This window comes from Eubalaena glacialis, chromosome 4, assembly GCF_028564815.1.
Source record: "Eubalaena glacialis isolate mEubGla1 chromosome 4, mEubGla1.1.hap2.+ XY, whole genome shotgun sequence".
Classification (NCBI taxonomy): domain Eukaryota; kingdom Metazoa; phylum Chordata; class Mammalia; order Artiodactyla; family Balaenidae; genus Eubalaena; species Eubalaena glacialis.
The window spans coordinates 62,574,977-62,593,918 of NC_083719.1; the positions used below are offsets into that span (position 1 = coordinate 62,574,977).

The 18,942-nt window shown below is 41.2% G+C and overlaps 1 protein-coding gene and 1 pseudogene across 1 annotated transcript in view; one reads left to right on the top strand and one right to left on the bottom strand.

Moving 5' to 3' along the window:
* The window catches only part of ARSB (arylsulfatase B), a 181,787-nt gene that overhangs the window by 103,048 nt on the left and 59,797 nt on the right, over positions 1–18,942 (bottom strand). The window lies entirely within an intron of this gene.
* Positions 2,113–2,780, top strand: LOC133089786 (large ribosomal subunit protein eL15-like; annotated as a pseudogene).

The following is an 18,942-nucleotide window of genomic DNA, read 5'->3' on the forward strand; positions in this document are numbered from 1 at the left end:
GGATGCTCATGGAAGGAAAAAGAACCAGTATTTGTTAAGCACCCACTCTGCACCAGGCACCCTTCTAATTTCACATTATCACAGACTCTGGAGTCTGATAGACGTGGAACTGAAGCATGATGCCAGCCACTCACTAGGTGTGTGACCCAGGGCAATACACTGCCTCAGTTTCTCATCTTTAATGCAGAGATAATAATTCCTACCTCATTCATGTATTATGGTGAGAATTAAGTGACATCATTTATAATAATGGTTTGGGGCTGGGTACCTGGCACAATCTAAGTGCTCAATAAATGGTAGCTAATATCTATAAGAATACAAATAGTCTAGTATTATAACTATTTTGTCATGAGAGAGAGAGAGAGACTTGAAAATGCCAAACAGCTAATAAGTGGCAAAGCTAGGATTCAAACAATGTCTGTGTGACTCCCAGGCTCCTCCTGCCCCCAGAGTGCCCTGCTCCTGAGGTCCCTGGTATAGAGTGAGTTTTATATCTATATAAAACTTTACTTCTCTATGAAAAACATAAGCATGGTCAATCTCAGCTAAGTGTACACTCTTCCCATGATACAGCAGGAGAGCTATCTCAAGATGATGATAATTCCCTTACGAGGAGCCTCTGTTGCTGGTGGGTAAGAAATTCAAGGCTCTACTGTCAAGGAGGCTTCTGATCAAGCCCTTAACACACCAGGTCTTCAGTTCTTCTCCGTGCTTCGTGAGGGGGAGAAGGAAGAGTCTTGAGCTACATTAGCGGAAGGTAACAGTTCTTCAACACAGGTGGGTGACAATCAATCTCATCATTTGCTATCAGACAAGAACCTTTTCTTAAACCTCACATCTCTTCTTGACAAAGCAAACGGTCACCCAAGCCAGTTTATTAAATACACATTCTATTTCACATGAGCAGACCTGCACGCTCAAAACAGGGGGCACCATCTTTAGACAAAGGGAATTCCTCACACTCCACTGAGTATCAGTCACCAATAACCATTGTATCAAAACTTAAAAGAAGGTGCTGTTCATGTGATACAAAAATACACTGGAAAGAAGTGTTTACACTCTACCTGTGAAGTCAAGAATGGCTAAGACAGCACTATCATTTCCCTCTACTGTCTGGATTGCTATAAATGATACTGGCTCAGGGATTGTAGAAGATGCCTGTTGTCTCCATTTTTGATAGATAACACTCTTTTGAAATATTAGATAATGTCTCTTTCAGTTCCACCTATTCGTTAGTGCTCAATACAGAAATTGTGGATGGTGAAGATGGTAGAAACAAGAGTGGAGGTGATGGGGAGAAGTGTGGGGTGGGTTTGGAAGCTGATCTTAGGCCCTTGAGGTATGACTCAGGAAGGAAAATACTCTGGGCTGTAAAGAGAATTTGGCCACGGCTGCTACCGTAGGAGCTGGAAGGTGTTTCCACATCTTATTTGGGAGGTGCCTATGCAGCGCGTGTGACTGTTTTTGCATTAGCTTCTGTGATGTTTTTCCCATTAGCAATGATAAGCGATTCTATCGTCTGTTATCGATGTGGCTTCCTCCATCATTTTTCTGAGAGCACTCCAGGGAGAAAGCACTGTTAACTGACACACCTGCAACGCATTCTCTTGGGCTCCCCAGTCACAAAGCCAACTGCAGAATCCACTGCATGAAGAGGACAATTCAGCTTTGCCAGGGACCCGGCCAGGCGGTACTGGCTGATGGTCTCCACTTACCAGCAAAAATCCACAGACTTAGGCCTTTGAGAAATAGGGTGCTGTCCATTGGTTCTAGTGCATTTGCTCAGGTATTTCAAGGAGTTGGACATAAAACTGATCAGAGTAACAGCAAGAATAAAATCAGCTCATTTGAAACAAGGTAGAGAAGGGGGCTTCCAATATTGTTCACTTAAGTCTGACATAAAGTTCAAAAAGACAATGGAACCACCACCATTTCAAACACGTTTCTTTTCATTTTCTCTCCTAATTTTCCTTTGGGCAAAAGTTAATTTTTGTTCTTGTTAAGAATTAATTTTCAGGAGAAAATTTTCATGTTTCATTTCCTGGCTGATTTATGAAAAACTTCCAAATCAAAATAAGATGACTCGCCTTTCCGTCTGGTGGCAGCCATCAGGTGAGCCGAGATGCGCGCTTACAAGTACATCCAGGAGCTATGGAGGAAGAAGCAGTCGGATGTGATGCGCTTTTGCTCAGGGCGCGCTGCCGGCAGTACCGCCAGCTCTCGGCGCTGCTCCGGGCGCCCCGCCCCACCCGGCCCAACAAGGCGCGCAGGCCGGGCTACAAGGCCAAGCAAGGTTATGTCATATTTCGGATTCGTGTGCGCCGCGGTGGCTACAAACGCCCAGTTCCTAAGGGTGCCACCTACGGCACTCCTGTCCACCATGTTGTCAACCAGCTCGTTTGCTCGAAGCCTTCAGTCTGTTGCCCAGGAGCAAGCTGGACGCCACTGTGGGTCCCTGAGGGTCCTGAATTCTTACTGGGTTGGTGAAGATTCTACGTACAAATTTTTTGAGGTTATCCTCATTGATCCATTCCATAAGGCTATCAGAAGACACCCTGACACCCAGTGGATCACCAAACCAGTCCGCAAGCACAGGGAGATGCGGGGGCTGACGTCTGCAGGCAGGAAGAGCTGCGGCCTTGGCAAGGGCCACAAGTTCCACGACACCGATCAGTGGTTCTCGCTGCGCAGCCTGGAGAAGGCGCAATACTCTCCAGTTCCACCGCTACCGCTAATATAAGTAATGTTTGTAAAATTCTTACCTAATAAACAGTTTAGGACATCCATGTCTGCTTAAAAGTGTTTTTTAATGTCTGTTAAAACTAGTTGTGTGCAGATTGTTCATTGAATGCATTGTCAAATTCTGAAAGTTAAAGTGCAATAATGTTTGAAGACTTTAAGTGATGGTGTATCTTGTTTCTAATAAGGGAAATGCCTTTGTTTTTGCTTTATTAGGGAGTTGATATGTCCGTGTTTAAAATGCTGTTTGGGGGATTCCCTGGTGGTTCAGTGGTTAAGAATCCGCCTGCCAATGCAGGGGACACGGGTTTGAGCCCTGGTCCGGGAAGATCCCACATGCCGCGGAGCAACTAAGCCCGTGTGCCACAACTACTGAGCCTGCACTCTAGAGCCTGCGAGCCACAACTACTGAGCTCGCGTGCCACAACTACTGAGCCCGCACGCCTAGAGCCGGTGCTCTGCAACAAGAGAAGCCACCGCAATGAGAAGCCCACGCACCGCAACGAGGAGTAGCCCTTGCTCACTGCAACTAGAGAAAGCTCGAGTGCAACAATGAGGACCCAACGCAGCCAAAAAAATAAAATAAATAAATAATGCCGTTTGGTACAATAGGTGTAAAATTCTGTAAAAGAGGAGTGCAGAAACCAGCCATGTAGATTTGTCGGTGCATGTGATGAAATCTACAGCTTTACTGGGGTGATGCAATGCTCTGCTGGTTTACTCTAAAGTGGCTGTTTTATGGAGTCTGGCAAGGACAAACTTTAAATTGGGTTTTCCTTGGAAATGTGAAGGATGTTGTGATCCTTTATCATGATCATATGCAGAAAAATAATGAAAGTTGACTAGGGCCCACATTTTTAGACTTAATCTACTATTCCATTTATGTAACTGCTGCTTCCAAAAGGCAAAAAGTAAAGGAATGCCACCATTTTTTAAGAGAATTGAATAAACCTGTTGCAAGAAGTGTCTCTTACAAATTGAAACAAATCCTGGTTAACCTAAATTAAATTGCCTTGGCCTCCATGGTACCACTGAAGTTCACATAAAAGGTGGGAGCTCCTGATTCAATCCTATGACTCTGGGATCTGTAGAATACTTAACTTCATGCAAAATAGTGATGGTATTTACACTAGTATATATCGAAACTGATGGAAATTGAACACTAGGTAAATGAGAAGGGAGTTTTTAACCCTAAGGTTTGTAAGCTAGTGATGCTAGGATTGGGAAATTGGTGTTCATCAGGTACCTTTCAAGTGTGGGAGGATAGAAAAGGCTTGGATCAAAATTTTAAATGTTTTATCTGTAGTATTAGTTTGTGACCATTATGAACTCTAAGCCACCTTAGGGGGGAAAATAGGGTTGGTTTTATTTAAAAGTAACATTGCTAAGTCCAATCAGTGTTATCTTGGGTCAAGCCACTTTATCCATTCCCATAAGGCTACTGAGGAGAGTCATGTAGTTGGTGTCAATACAAGTTCAATTGGTTTCCAAAAAAAAAAAAAAAATAAGATGACTCCAACTAGTAAAGGAAGTTATGAAACATTTTTTGGGGGGAAATCATTTTTCAACAATGTTTTTGGCAGGGAGAAAACCTAATTATAAAATCTTTGCCATATAGAAAAGAAATGTCAAAATAAAACAAACGTCATCTACAGATGGTAAATCTCACTTTATTATTCATTAGTGAACAAAAAATAGCTGTCAGAAAGTCATGGAAGGGCTTCCTTGGTGGCACAGTGGTTGAGAGTCTGCCTGCCAATGCAGGGGACATGCGTTCAAGCCCTGGTTTGGGAAGATCCCACATGCCACGGAGCAACTAGGCCCGTGAGCCACAACTACTGAGCCTGCGCGTCTGGAGCCTGTGCTCTGCAGCAAGAGAGGCCGCGATAGTGAGAGGCCCTCGCACCGCGATGAAGAGTGGCCCCCACTTGCCGTAACTAGAGAAAGCCCTCGCACAGAAACGAAGACCCAACACAGCCATCAATAAATAAATAAATAAATGAATGAATGAATGAATGAATGAATGAATAAATAAACGGATCATCACGTTTTAAAAAAAAAAGTCATGGAAAAACACTGGTTAGCCAAAGATCCGAGCAAACACATTAAGTATATGACAGTGAAGCCTCATTCGCATCCAGCTCATAAAAATTAAGATGGAACCATGACAACAGCATTAGTTTTTAGGACTACTCCCCAAACAGGGTAATGTTGTGGCTTGGCTTTAGAAGGCTGCCCTGAACCATCAGTGTGTATCTCCATCTTGCTGCCCCCATGGATCCTTCAACCCTGGCTTACCCAAGACAGGTCCTCACTCTGACTTGGGGATCCTGGAGAGAAAAGCAAGGAAGGCTCCAGCAGCCTTGCACCAGGGCCTGGACTTCCCTCTGAACAGGCCACCCACAGGAGTGTGATAGATGAGCAGACAACAGGATTTCAGAGACCAAGAAGCCTCTTTGTCCAATAAAGGACCTGTTACTCATGGTTGATTCTTTTAGACTAATTTTTTACTTCATGCAAATTGGAGAGTTAATGTATGCCTTAGTAGTCACCTAAAGGATTAGGTAAATTCAATCTTCTCCTAATGAAAGATTCTAGAGAACATATCTACCCAGACATTCAATTTACAATCTGATGTTCTTCTCTTTCCTTCTTGCTCTACATTCAACACATTCACTTCTGCCAAGTTGATCATGAAAATGGATTTCCAATCCACCTCCCCCTTCTCCAGCCCCGTTGCCTTGGGTCCAGCTCTGGTCTCACCTGGACTCCTGGGGTAACATACAGAATGTTTCACATTGCTATCAGAGGCATCTTTGTGAAGCCCAAACCAATCAGGCCACAAGCATGTTTAAAGACCTCTAACTGCTTCCCAATCAGGAAGAAGTTCAAACTTCAGTCCAACACATGGAATCCTTCATATGTGGCTCCAAACTACTTTTGGGGCATCAGCTCCTGCCTTTCCCCACAAAGCATGCACTGTGCTTCAGTCACAGAGAACTTACTTCTTGTTGTTAGAATACAACATGCTGACGCTGCCTGGGTACATGTTGGCTCCTTTGCCTAAAATGCCCTCCCCATCTTTCCTGCTTGACTTAAATGTCACAATGCTGTTTTTAACTTACTCCCCCAGACAATCTGTCTCTTCACTGTCCTCCTGCACTTTATACTTTTCTATCACATTTATCTCTGTATGGTGTTAATTAGTTATTCATGGTTTGTCTTCCCCAAGAACTCTGGCTCTCCAGGACAAGAACAATGTCTCATTCTTCTTTGCATTCCCTAAGACCTAGCACAGGACCTGCCAAAGAGGAAGGCTCGAGATTTGAGGGTGGAGGGGGGGAACAAATAAGTGAATGGAGAAAAGGCCACCAAAAATGGAGACTGAAGACACTCTGAATTAAAATTAACTCTGATTACTGCATAGGGTTTTCTGAGCCTTCATCCAGCCACCCCATGACCTTAACTTTTAGGAAGCTGTTCTGCACACAGATGCTGCTTATTTTACAGGATATTGGCAAGAGGCACTCCTGGAACCCCATGAGGATTTAAACAAATCCAACCCACAAATACCAGAATTGTTTGTCCAATCTGGATCAGTTACCCAAAGTCAAAGGGGTTGTTGGAGAGCATTTGAGGAAGCACGGTCCTGGACGGGAAGAGAGTCCTCACTCACCCCTTTAACAAATCTTTCTAGATTTCATGGTCCATGGACCACTCTAGCTTTGGGGAAATGGCAGAAAATAAGACAGACAAGGTCCTTTCACATGGAGTGAGGAGAAAAAGAGGTAGGATCTCTTCACTCGTGGTAACTGGTGACTAGGCCTCTTAGAGAAGCTGTAACCAGAATGACAGGGTAGAGCCAACCACCGTCAGAGAGAGAAGAATCCAGGCACGAGGAGCAGGAGGCGCAAGGGCCTGATTCAATTACACATCAGATGGCCGGTGTTCTGTGTCAAGCTTCTTAATTCAAGACTAAATTAACCGTACTCTTAAGAACCACTCTGAACTTAAGGAAAACTTGAGCTGAACGATGACTAGATATAAACAAAAAGGTGTCTGTTTTATGACTAATATTATTTTTTCCTATCATTACTACAGTCACATTTCTAATTTTATTGAAGTGTACTCAAGGAATAGGAATTAAGTGCTGTGAGTTTGGGCAAATCACTCTCTCTCTGAGCCTAAGTTTCCCCATTTGAAAAATGAGGATAATAACAATACCCATCTTAACATAGAGCCTGGCACAGAAGTAGTGCTTAATAAATATTAGCAATTTTCATTGATGATAACCACCACCAGCAGCAGCATCAAAGTATGCAGAGCAGAACAGGCTCCTAGCTGGGTATTTATTAAATAGATGCTAGATTTAGGTTTTATAACCATACTCTGAAGTGCCATGCTTTTGTAAGAAGGTATTTCAAGCATAGACCCTTCCAGGGAGCATTCTCTTCTCTGTATGTAATTTCTTGAGAGTCATAAAAACACGATGAATTGTGAGGGGTTTTGTTACGATTCCTTTCTGTTTCCATGAATTTAAATAAAGCATATCAATTATCAAAGAAAGAGGTACAATGGCCATAGCCTGTCATTCAAATTAAATTTCAGAAACTGAATCTTTATTCAGATATTCATCTGAATATTTGTAGGGGTTTTAAATGGTTTGCAGCATTCAGGGCAGATCAACGCTCTGACCCCCCAACTCCCAGTCAGACACAATCAGACTTTACATCTTGATTAAAAGAACCAGCCAGGGGAGTGTTCCTGCCGAGCTCGCATTAAGGGGGATTCTGGTGGAATGGAATTGGCAGCCAGACGCCAAATAACTGATGCAGCCACCAAAAGAGCTAAAGATAAAGAAAGATGGATGCAGGGAAAGGGCAAAATCAGGAATGAATGGGGGTCAAAAAGAAAAAAAAAATTACACGGGGTTGTAGTAAAAGATTTCCTCATTTTAACGGGACGAATATCATTGCTTATAATGATGAGATACCAGTGGGATTTTATCTTCTCCTTTAAAACTTATTAAGGATGAAAAGTCTCAAAATTCTGTTGAAAGAATGAAAACATTTGGTCTCGAAAAGTTAAAATGGAACTGGGAACTGGAAAACAGTGTCCTAATTTATTACATATTTGTAGGCAAATAACTGAACTTTTTTCTGAAATTTAAATCATAGGTACTCACAGATCTTAGAGATCCTTAAATGAAAGCTGTAAGCACAAAATGTTATGAGTCACTCTCACTTAGATGGCAAGGGTGATGCTAGCTTTGACCTCCACATTCTGGATCCCCTAACAAGTAGCACAGAAGCCCTTTGTTTGGAATATTTAGGGTCAAGAAAAGTACCAAATGTTTATTCAGTCCTTTCTTACAACTAAAGTTCTCCTTGCTTTTCCTGCAGTTCGATCTTGAAAGAATGCTTGTTTGTTTTTTTTTTTAAGCTAATAAAGTTATGAATTTCAGGGCAAACTAAAATGTTTTGGCACCTTTACGGAGTATCATAGTTTACTCACAGATTACTTGGCTCCCCTTCCAGACTTGAAACCCCTTTAAGGTGGCCAGATAATTTTTTACTAGATAGCTATTTATCTGTCACTAACGCCAGTCAAGAAGTGATAGATGAAAAAAGTATCACAGAAGTGCTTTAGAGTCTGGCAAGTTCAAAGACAGCAGGAGAGAAGTGAAAATATCATCAAGAGGTAGAAAAAAAGTAAAATTGTGGTTGCAAAATAGTAAGTGGACTACTTGTATGGTGAGAAAGATGGGAATTGAGGTCAATGATTTTTTCGGAGAGAATGATACTAGAGAAAGCTCACATATTCTATTTGGGCAAGCATCAACTACTTTAATTTGTCTTTATGTTTCCACATCTACAACACAAGTTAAATGTTCTGAATTTACCCTTGAAGCAGAAACAACATTTTACTGGATCTCTACTTCATAAGTAGTCAGATTTGCTTTTAGAGTTACTTGGAAAAAATCAATAAACCAAACTAAGTGGACAGGCAGTTTTGTTTCCCCAAAGCTCTTCTCTGAAGTTTGCTAACTGCTAAAGGATCTCGCTAGTATGTGATTGTCTAATTATGGCACAAGAGACCAAGAAAAAGGTCATGAGAACATTGATTAGCACAATCTTCTTTGAAGAAAAACAGAAGAGTAAATCCTAAGAGATCTCATCACAAGGAAAAAGATATTTTCTTCTTTTTCTTTTATTTTGTACCTATACAAGATGATGGATGTTCACTAAACTTAATTGTGGTAATCATTTCATGATGTATGTAATTCAAATCATTATGCCATACACCTTACACAATGCTGTGTGTCAATTATATCTCAATAAAGCTGGAAGAAGAAGAAAAAAAAAAAGAACAGAAGAGCGAAACATTTAATGGCAGAAACAAACCAAAAAAATTCAATACACCTAAATACTAAGAAGTTTGTTAAAAGAATTTCAAATATTGAATGCATACTTAATAAAGGCATAAGAACAAGATTCCCTTCAGATCTGCAGATAACACCTGGTCCAAAGGCAGAATGAAACAAACTCTGAGTTCTCAGACTCCTGGTCCTCCTGACCACGTGAGGTGGGCAGTACCCCTTCTGACCAGGATGACACAGTGAGAGGGAGGAGAAGTCCAGGTGACCCTGGCCATCCCAAGGGCAGGGGAAGACAGTGCTAGCTGTTGGGAGTGAAGGCAGCTGGAGGAGAAGAGAATGTGTGGCAGGCAGCCTGGGTCCCTTGCCCAATGAGAGGCAAGTAGTTAAATGGAGGCGCTTTAGTGAGACCAAAGGACGCTGAGAGAGAGAAGGTCCGGTACCTGGGAAACGCAACGTCTCCTGATCAGCCATGAGCTAGGATTAAAAAACAAGACCAAATAACCAAACAAATCAAAATAAATGCCCTGAGTGACCACAATAAGCATCACCAAGTCCCTGCAATCAGATCCTAACTCAGGGCCCATTTGGTCTCGGACACAATTCTAATAATACATATGATGGCTGGCTTCCTAATTTCATAGCAAATTAGGTAGGTGCAGACTGCTGGAGTTGTTCTCCTAAGAATGAGGGAAAGAGCAGAAAAGATATGCATTTTAAAAGAAAAAAATATGAATTTTAGTTTTAAAACTAAAAAAAGAATTTCCCTGTTTTTCTAGTGTTAAGTGATCCACACTGATGTATATTAAGGACACCACTGTATGAAGCATAACACAATGACGAAAAAATTAAAATGATAATCCTACATCATTAAGACGGTAAGAGGCTCAGGGTATAGTTAAGGACAGCTTAGACCTAGAAAAAGGTTTATAGCCCATATTCATGTCTCTGATCCCACCTAGATCAATATACTGTGACCACCTCCACCTGTCATTTTTAGGTCACAACTGCAGGCACACAAAAACTTTTACTATCATGGCATAGAGTTAAGCCTATACATGGAAAAGAGAGAAAATGATACCAGGTCAGAGTTGGGACCCCAGCAGGACTGAGCTCAGCTGCAGGCGGGGGAGAGGGGGGAGCAAGTTACACTTTTTGCACGTCTACTTTCGTGGATTGAAACCTGTCATTACCAGGCATATGTGTGAGCATTATGGCTGGACACCCTGTGTTTGGTGGCTAGAATAGTTGTGTTAAGTTACCCTGCAGGTGAGACAGAAGGTGTTTTTACTGTTGTGGTTATTTGGTTTTTATTGTGAATGTGGTAATATGTGACCTGCCTGCAGGCTCATTCACAGATTTTACCTTTTTATCTAATAGCACCTGTAATAACTGGGGAAGTTCTGAAATAGGGAAAAAAAGCTTCTGTATCATGGTTCTCAAGCCTTTCAAGCCTAACACCCCCTTATTATAACAAATGTTTTGTCATGCTCCTTTGACTCCCTGTAATGGAATTCATACACATTATACTTGCACACCTAATTTTTAAAATAACTTTAAATGTAATATAAAGGAAAAATGGCAACTGATAATAAAATAGCATGTATTTCATATGAAAACGTGCAGGCACAGAATATATAGCAAAGTGGTTAGATAATTGCCTGGACTATATATGAATACAACTGGACTTAAAGGAGGCCATTCCACACTAGAAGTACAGAAGAATGAAAGAGAGCAGGGATGAACACGAGAATAAAAATCAGAATTTATCTTCCAGAAAACAGAGAGAAGCCTAAACTTCCCAACTCATTCTATGAGGCCAGCATTACTCTGATTCCATAGCCAAAGACATTACACAAAAAGAAAACTACAATGAACAGAGGTGCAAAAATCCTCAATAAAATTTTAGTAAAAAAAAATTTAGTAAATCTATATATAATAAAGCTATATATAAAAATGATAATACGTGATTGTGTTAGTTTTCTATGGCTGCCATAACAAATTACTACAAATTTAGCCACTTAACACAAGTTCATCATCTTATAGTTCTAAGTCTGAAGCAAGTCCCATTGGGCTAAATCATGGTGTTGGGAGGGCTGCATTCCCTTTCAGAGGCAAGAGAGGAGGATCTCTTCTTAGCCATTTCCAGTTTCTAGAGGCTGCGAGAATTCCTTGGCTCAACACTCTCTTCCTCCATCCTCAAAGTCAGCAATGGCAGTTGAGTCTTTCTCACTTGGTATTACTTTGACCTCCTCTTTGTCCCTCTCTTCCACTTTTAAAGACTCTTGAGATTCCATTTGGTCCAGTCAGATAATATTCCCATCTTAAGGTCAGCTGATTGGCAACCTTAATTCAATCTGCAACCTTAGTTCCCCTTTGCCATATAACATAAGATATTCAGAGGTTCAGGGCTTTAGGACGTGCACATCTTTGGGGGAAGCGAAGGGAACACTGCCCTGCCTACCACAATCATGATGAGCAATGAGGCTTACTCTAGGATTGCAAGTAATTTTCAAATAAAAGAATAACCCTGGGAGAATTACACTACCCAACTTCCAAGACCTCCTATAAAGCTACAGTAATCCAGACAGCTTGGTACTAGAATAGAGACCCTAATAAAAGAACCACCCGTTAGTGATTATTTGATATTTAGCAAAGGTGCCAAATAAACCAGTCGAGGAAAAAGTCTTTGCAACAAATGATTCTAGAGTAACTGAATATCTATGGGGGGGAAGAAAGAACCTTGACCAATCCCTACTTCACAACTTACAGAAAAATTAATTGAAGATGGCTCATATTTCAACTCAATAGTAAAAAAAAAAAAAAAAAAAAATTAAAATATGAGCAAAGGATTTGAACAGATATTTCTCCAAAGAAATGGGCAAGAAGCACATGAAAAAAATGTCCAAGGGGATGCAAATCAAAACCACAAGAGATACCACTTCACACTTACTAGGACGGCTATAATAAAAAAGACTATGACAAGTGTTGGTGAGGATGTGGAGAAACTGGGACCCTCATACACTGCTGGTGGGAATGTAACATGGCACAGCTGCTTTGGAAATACTTTAGCAGTCCCTCAAGAAGTTAAACATAAAGGTACCACATAACCCAGAAATCCCACTCCTAGGTGTGTATTCAAGAGAAATGAAAACATGTATCCACACAAAAGGTTGTGCATGAATGCTCATAGCAGCATTATTCATAACAGCCAAAAAAAGTGGAAACACTCAATGTCCATTAATTGATGAATGGATAAGATGTGATATATTTTCAGCAATATACAGGGAAAAAAAAGGATCACAATAAAAAGAATAAAGTACTGACACATTCTACAATATTGGTGAACCTTGAAAACATTATGCTAATGAAAGAAGCCAGATAAAAAGGCCATATACTGTTATTTTTCCCTTTATATGAAATGTCCAGAATAGGCAAATCTATAGAGACAGAAGGTAGATTAGTGGCTTCCAAGGCCTGGGAGGAAGGGGAAAATGCTAATGGATACAGGATTTTTTTTGTGCGGGTGATAAAAAAATTAGATAATGATGTTGATTGTACAACTCTGTGAATATACTAAAAACCACTGAATTGTACACTTTCAAAGGATGAATTTGATGGTGATGTGAATTATATCTTAACAAAACAAAACTGTATGAGAAGAAAAAGATGGACCAAAGACCTAAATGTAAATGCTAAAACCATAAATCTTTTATAGAAAAACATAAGAGAATATCTTTGTGACTTGGAGGTAGGCAAATGTTCTTAAAATCAACAGGTTTGGTAATACATTTATGTATTAAAATTGATAAGACCCATAATGGTGTAAGATGAAACAGAGTGATAATATAACTTCAAAGGCAGAATAAGCAGTGGGGTAAAGTGCAGCTCTGGTCAGCCGGTGGGATCTCACTGCAATTAAGCAATCATTCTACATTTTTTGCCCTTTGGATGAGAGGTGGGTTAAGGAAGAAACCCTACATTCAGGAAAACTCTTCCTGTTGTCACTAAAATGTATACCATCTGCTTCATGGAAACAGTCCAAGCCTGCCCACTCCATGTATATTTCAGAGCACAGGCAAGGTTATACCTCAGTACAACAGATGTGAGTCTTCTAGACAGGGCATTCTCAACACCACCCTAATTATCAAAGCCCGGAGCTTCCAGGACATGGCAGATTCTTTGTTCTTGTTTTCACCAATCCATCAAATTGACTTGGCTTCTTTTAAAAACAGTAGATCTTTTCTGGAATCAATGTGTCTCTCTTTCTCTTACAGACTCCTACTTTTTATATCTCAGTTTTTCATCAGGGCCTTTTGTGGTAAGCTGACCCTACAAAACATCTGCCTGGCATGTGAGACACAAAATTTTCTTTTGGAAAGCTTTTTGTATGTACCCAAAGAGACTGCGTCATTGTTTATTCCATTTTTGGCTTCCTGCAAGTTTAAATGTAGAATCAAGTGGAAAATGACTTCAAAATAGATAAGAGATTACATGAATCTTTCCATACTTCGTGTAGTCATATGAAGATATATTAACCCTATCAGATATGAAATACTGTGCTAGTGATTTATTTTTTATTTTCTGATTTGTGTACAGTAAAATTCACTTGTTTTGGTGTGTAGTTCTATGAATTTTGACAAATGAAGTCATATATCTAGCACCACAATTAAATGTGAAAATTAATAAAGGGAAGACTCACTAAAATGGAGTTGAAGTCCAGAAGGGGAAGTTCTCACACAGTACCACTCAATGTCAATTTCAGGAAGAATTGTCAGTTACAGACCCCAACAGAAGAATCACCAACAGGAAAGAATCATCAAATACGGGACCTCAACAGGAAAAGACATACATTGCATCGCTTACAAGAAATCGACCACCTCAGCAACTCAGCCAATGAAAAACCACATTCACCTTGAACTCTCACTTTTCTCCAATGGACTTTCATTCAAAACAACCCTTCCCAACTTCTTCCTTTTTCTCTATAAAATAATATCCCTCTCCTTTGCTGGACTTGCCTATTCTTTTGCTATATCTTGCTTGCCCTGAATGTGCAGTTCTTCGCCATTCCTGAAAAAACTCATTTTTGCTGGTAAAATAACTTTTAAGGTCAACACAAGATATAGAACAACTCCATCACCCCAGAATCAGTCCCTTGTGCTACCCCTCTATAGTCAAATCCTCCACCCAACCCTTAACCCCTGACAACAACTGACATTTTTTTCCATCTTCAAAGTTTTCCTTTTCCAGAATGTCATATAGGAAGAATCATACAGTGTGTAACCTTTTGAGTCTGGCTTCTTGCACTCAGCATAATGCATTTGAGATTCATGCAAGTTAGTGCATGTATAATGGTTCATTATATTGCTGAGTAATAGCCCACTGTACAGATGTACCACAGTTTCGTTTATTTACTAGTTGAAGGACATTTGAGTTTTTTCCCAGTTTTTAACAATTATTGATAAAGCTGCTATAAACATGGGGGCATAGGTTTTTGTACAAACATGTTTTCATTCCTCTTGGGTAAATCCCCATGATCAGAATTTCTGCTTTCAAGATGTTTTTTCACCTTTGGTTTTCAGCAGTTTGATTACAATGTAGATGTGGTTTTCTTTGGGTTGATCTGATTTTACTGAGCTTCTTGAATCTATACATGTATCTTTCACCAAATTTGTGAAGTTTTCAGACATTATCCCTTCATGCATTTTTTTCTGCACCAATATTTTTCCTTTTCTTCTGGGACTGTAATGACATAAATGCTAAACCTTTTGATATTGTTCTATAGGTCCCTCAGCTCAAGTTTTCTTCTTTTTCCTCTCTGTCTTTCAGACTGTGTAATGTCCACTGATCTATCTTGAAGTTCACTGACCCTTTCCTCTATCATCTTCATTCTGCTATTGGGCCCATATAGTGAATTTTTAATTTCAGGTACTGTATTTTTCAGTTCTAAAATTTCAATTTGGTTCTTTTTTTCCCTTTCTATTTCTCTTGAGAATTTTTATTTTTCCATTCATTTCAAGAGTGTTCAACTTTATCTCATGGAGAATGGTTATAACTAACCCAATTAGATTCAGAGTACAAGTTCTGTCTTGTCTGTGGACAGTGGTCCTAATATCAGTTTAGTTTTTAAAGTCTTTGCAATGACGTTTGGGTTTACCCAGTGTGTGCCCAACCCAGGGGTTAGTCTGGGACGCGGGCAGTGACTTATATCCCAGGTGAGTTCCTGAAGTCTTTGCTTTGCTTCTTTGGGTCTGTGTGACACCTGCGCATCTTGGAGCTGAGCCTGGGACTTATGTCAGTTCACACACAGAATCAGGGGATCCTCTTCTCCAGCTCTTTCCTCTCTGAGATTCCCCTATACTTTCCAGCCCCCAGCGTTCCCTTTTCCTGGCTCCTCTGGTCAGAAAGACAGGTTTCTCTCAGGTTTTAGCCGCCTAAAAACACAACTGAGGTTGCCTTTCGGAGCAAAGCAGCAAAAAGAGAGAAAGAGATAAAGTAATAGGATCCTCCTACTCTCTTTGGACAAAAGGGGCCCCTTTTCCCTGGTCCTGTGGTCAGAAAGAATCTTCTTATTGCGTTTTAGGAGCCCAAACCCCTACCACAAAAGCAATGCAGATCCTCAACTGGGGCTGGCCTTGGGGCAGGGTCAGGAGAGAAAAGAGAGAGAAAAAAAAAGAAACAAATAAAACGTGAATTCTCCTATATTTTCTAGCAAAAGACACCTTTCCCAAACCTCTGGTCGGAAATAGGGGGTTTCACCTGTAGATTCTGCTGCCAACACCTGCTTCATAGTTCCATAATTCCATCAGCCCTTGGGTCAAAGCCGAGAGACAGAGGAGCGAAAACAAAGCCCACAAAACTCACCCCGGGTATAGGGGATTGGTGATGCTTTGACTTCATCCCTGTTCACCATTTGCTTGCTGTTGTTTACTTTTTAGGTGCCCCAGGCAGCTGTTTTCTGTATTGTCCAGAGTTTTTAGTTGTAATCCATGAGAGAGACAGGCTTTACGTGGCTGCTCCATCCTGCCCGGCACCAGTAGGGTACGCTCATGATTTTAACGAGAATAGGCCCATGGGACTTGGGATGTCTGGTCCTGGGTTTTGTTGGTGTTCGTTTTTGTTTTGTTGCTGTCGTTTTTACCTTTGCCTGGATTTATATAGAAACAGAATGAACGACACCTCATGCGAGGTAAGAATAAAAAAGAAAGCTATTATTTGAAAGGCCTTAATTAAGCACCTGCTCGGTGCCCATGACTGCTGTCAGCACTGTGGGAAAAGACAACAGAGGGTCAATACGTGGTACCTGCTCTCAAGGGACATGAGAAGCCCAGCCCAGGTGAAAGACTGTCCACTATTTGGGTTAAAAAGGATACAGAGAAAGAAGAGAGATGAAAACTGGGGAATTAGAGAGGGTGACAGGGAGGCTGTTCAACCTCGGGCCAGACCTTGATGGAGAGGAAAAGGCACATTCCACCCAAGGGGGAGAGGGCTTGATGGGCTAATTATTCTTCCAAAGTTGGTTTTGTACATTTTTATTACACATTGAGTTTATTTGCCCAAAGGAAAACTAAGAGGCAGTTTCTCAGGGCATTTTATTACTCCTGACCCTGTTCTTCCCTCCCCTTCCCTCAACTTGGTAAAAAGCGTTTCCAGGACTTTGGTTCAGAGTGAGGACTGGAGGCCCAGTCATGCTGGAGTGAGTCATGGGATCTTTCCTGGGGAGTCTTGAATTACCACAGACAAAATTCTCAATAATGGTTGTAACTCAGCTGGTTGCTGGCATTGTTCGTGTGCTTCAGCTGAGTTAAAACATTCGGAAGTTTAGTCTTCATATTTTATTTGGGTTTATTCCTACAATCACAAAGGCAGTATCTTCATTCGAGGATAGCATCTATTATATTTGAAAATACTTTTTGTTAAGTATTCAGGAAGGCTTTGCACGGAGAGCCCCTGTGAGCAGACAGCCACAGAGGAGGAAAGGCCACGGGTAGAACGGTTGCACAGATGGCCAAGTCCATTGTGAATTTTCACTTGCAGCTGTGTGGAAAATACCTATGCGGGTGACTCAACATCTATGGATTTCTAGCTTAAAATTACAGCACGGCAGAGAATGTTTTCAATGGCTGAGCATATAGGGAGGCTGGTGAACTTCAGCCAGTTTTGAGCCCATCAGCTACCACGCGTTGCAATACCGATGGATGATTAAATAAATAAACAAAAGAGACCCTGTCACCATCAGGGCATCAAGCATGGTACGTGGACAGCTGGCACGGCAACCAGACCTGTGGCTGACAGAGATACTGTATCTATTTCCAATAATAGAAATTTAGCTTCCTGCTTGTGTGACTTAATGCTGGGGTCTTGGTTTTCTTTTCTGAACTGAGGTGTGCTCAGATCCAAAGTTATTGCTTGGCCAGCCCATCAGGATCACATGTAAATGGCAGGACCCGTGACTGCATCACATTTGTGCCTTTTCACGGTTCTGTCTGGGAACTCTACCTTTTGTAAAAGACTTTGCTAGTGTCCTTCCATCCCCATCCCCCCACTTCCACCCTCCTCCTGGCTGGCTGCCGGGACTGTATTTTGTCGCTTATCTAACACAAAATAAACAGAACAATCTGGAGCTAATTTAAGTGGTTTACCATATCAGGATACAGCTGGGAAAGATTTTAAGAAAAAGGCTCAACAGGAACAATAGTTCTGTGAAGCTGAGCAGCGGCAGAGAGCACAGGAAGGCGGCTTCAGACAGCCTGGCAGACAGCTGTCAGCCACTCCAATAACAACCCCCGAAGCCAATGAAAACGGGCAGGGTCTGTACGGGCCGCTCAGCCGGAACCCTCACAAGGAAAACAAGGGATTCGCGGGCGTTCTGAGTTAATGGCTCAAGTGTGAGGGCCACCAGCCTCCTGGGAGCCCTCCGGCAGGGCTCCCATGCAGGAGGGACTCAAGAGGAATTGTAGACAACACTTCACTGCTCCACGACACTGGCCAAGACTGTTTTTTTTTCTTTTTGACGTGCATGCATACACGCTGGCTTTATCCAGACTTAGGAATCCAGCGAGGCCCCGCAGAGGAACATATGTTTTTGACATCAGTTTCTTCTACTCTGCAGGCGGGTTGTCTTTTTTTTAACTCTTTGGGGGCCTCTGGCTAGACCTTGAATTTCCTGGTGCAGCTTGACAGAGATGAGAGGGCTTGAGGGAGTTAAATAAAGCTATGTGCTGCCCTTGAAAGAACTTGCAAACGCTTTATATATTAAAACAAACAAGAAAACCTCACTTGGATCAAGCTTTTGACAAAAATTCAACCAATTAGGTAAACGGCATGGTCCTGAAGGCAGTGACGTTTCGTGCAGAGAATACTGGATTGGAAGAGTAGAGCCTGGGACTGGAAGTCTACTTCTGCCACCACAAAAGGCTTCTGGGTCAAAGTTTCCTCACTGAGGACCAGATGCCCTCATCCTCTTCTTCATCCTCTAATTCATGATATTAGCTTCTGCTCACACTTTCTTCCAGAGAGCATTCGACTTAGTAAAAATGTCCCTCTGACAAGGGACATAGACAACCTCTGGGTCTATTATGAAACAATTCCATTTGTAAGAGGATAACTTTTAAAAAAATCATCCTTGTCTACGTTCTAAAGGAAGAAGAATGCCATTTGGAAGATTCAATTAAAAAAAAAACAAATAAAAGAGTAGAAATTAAATAAATGTTTTACTAGTCACTTTCCATCTATTGTATCCTGTGTCACAATAGATCATGATAATAGACCTAACTTAAGACTCAAATTTCAGCATGCAAATAGGCAGAGATATGGATGGGCTTTCT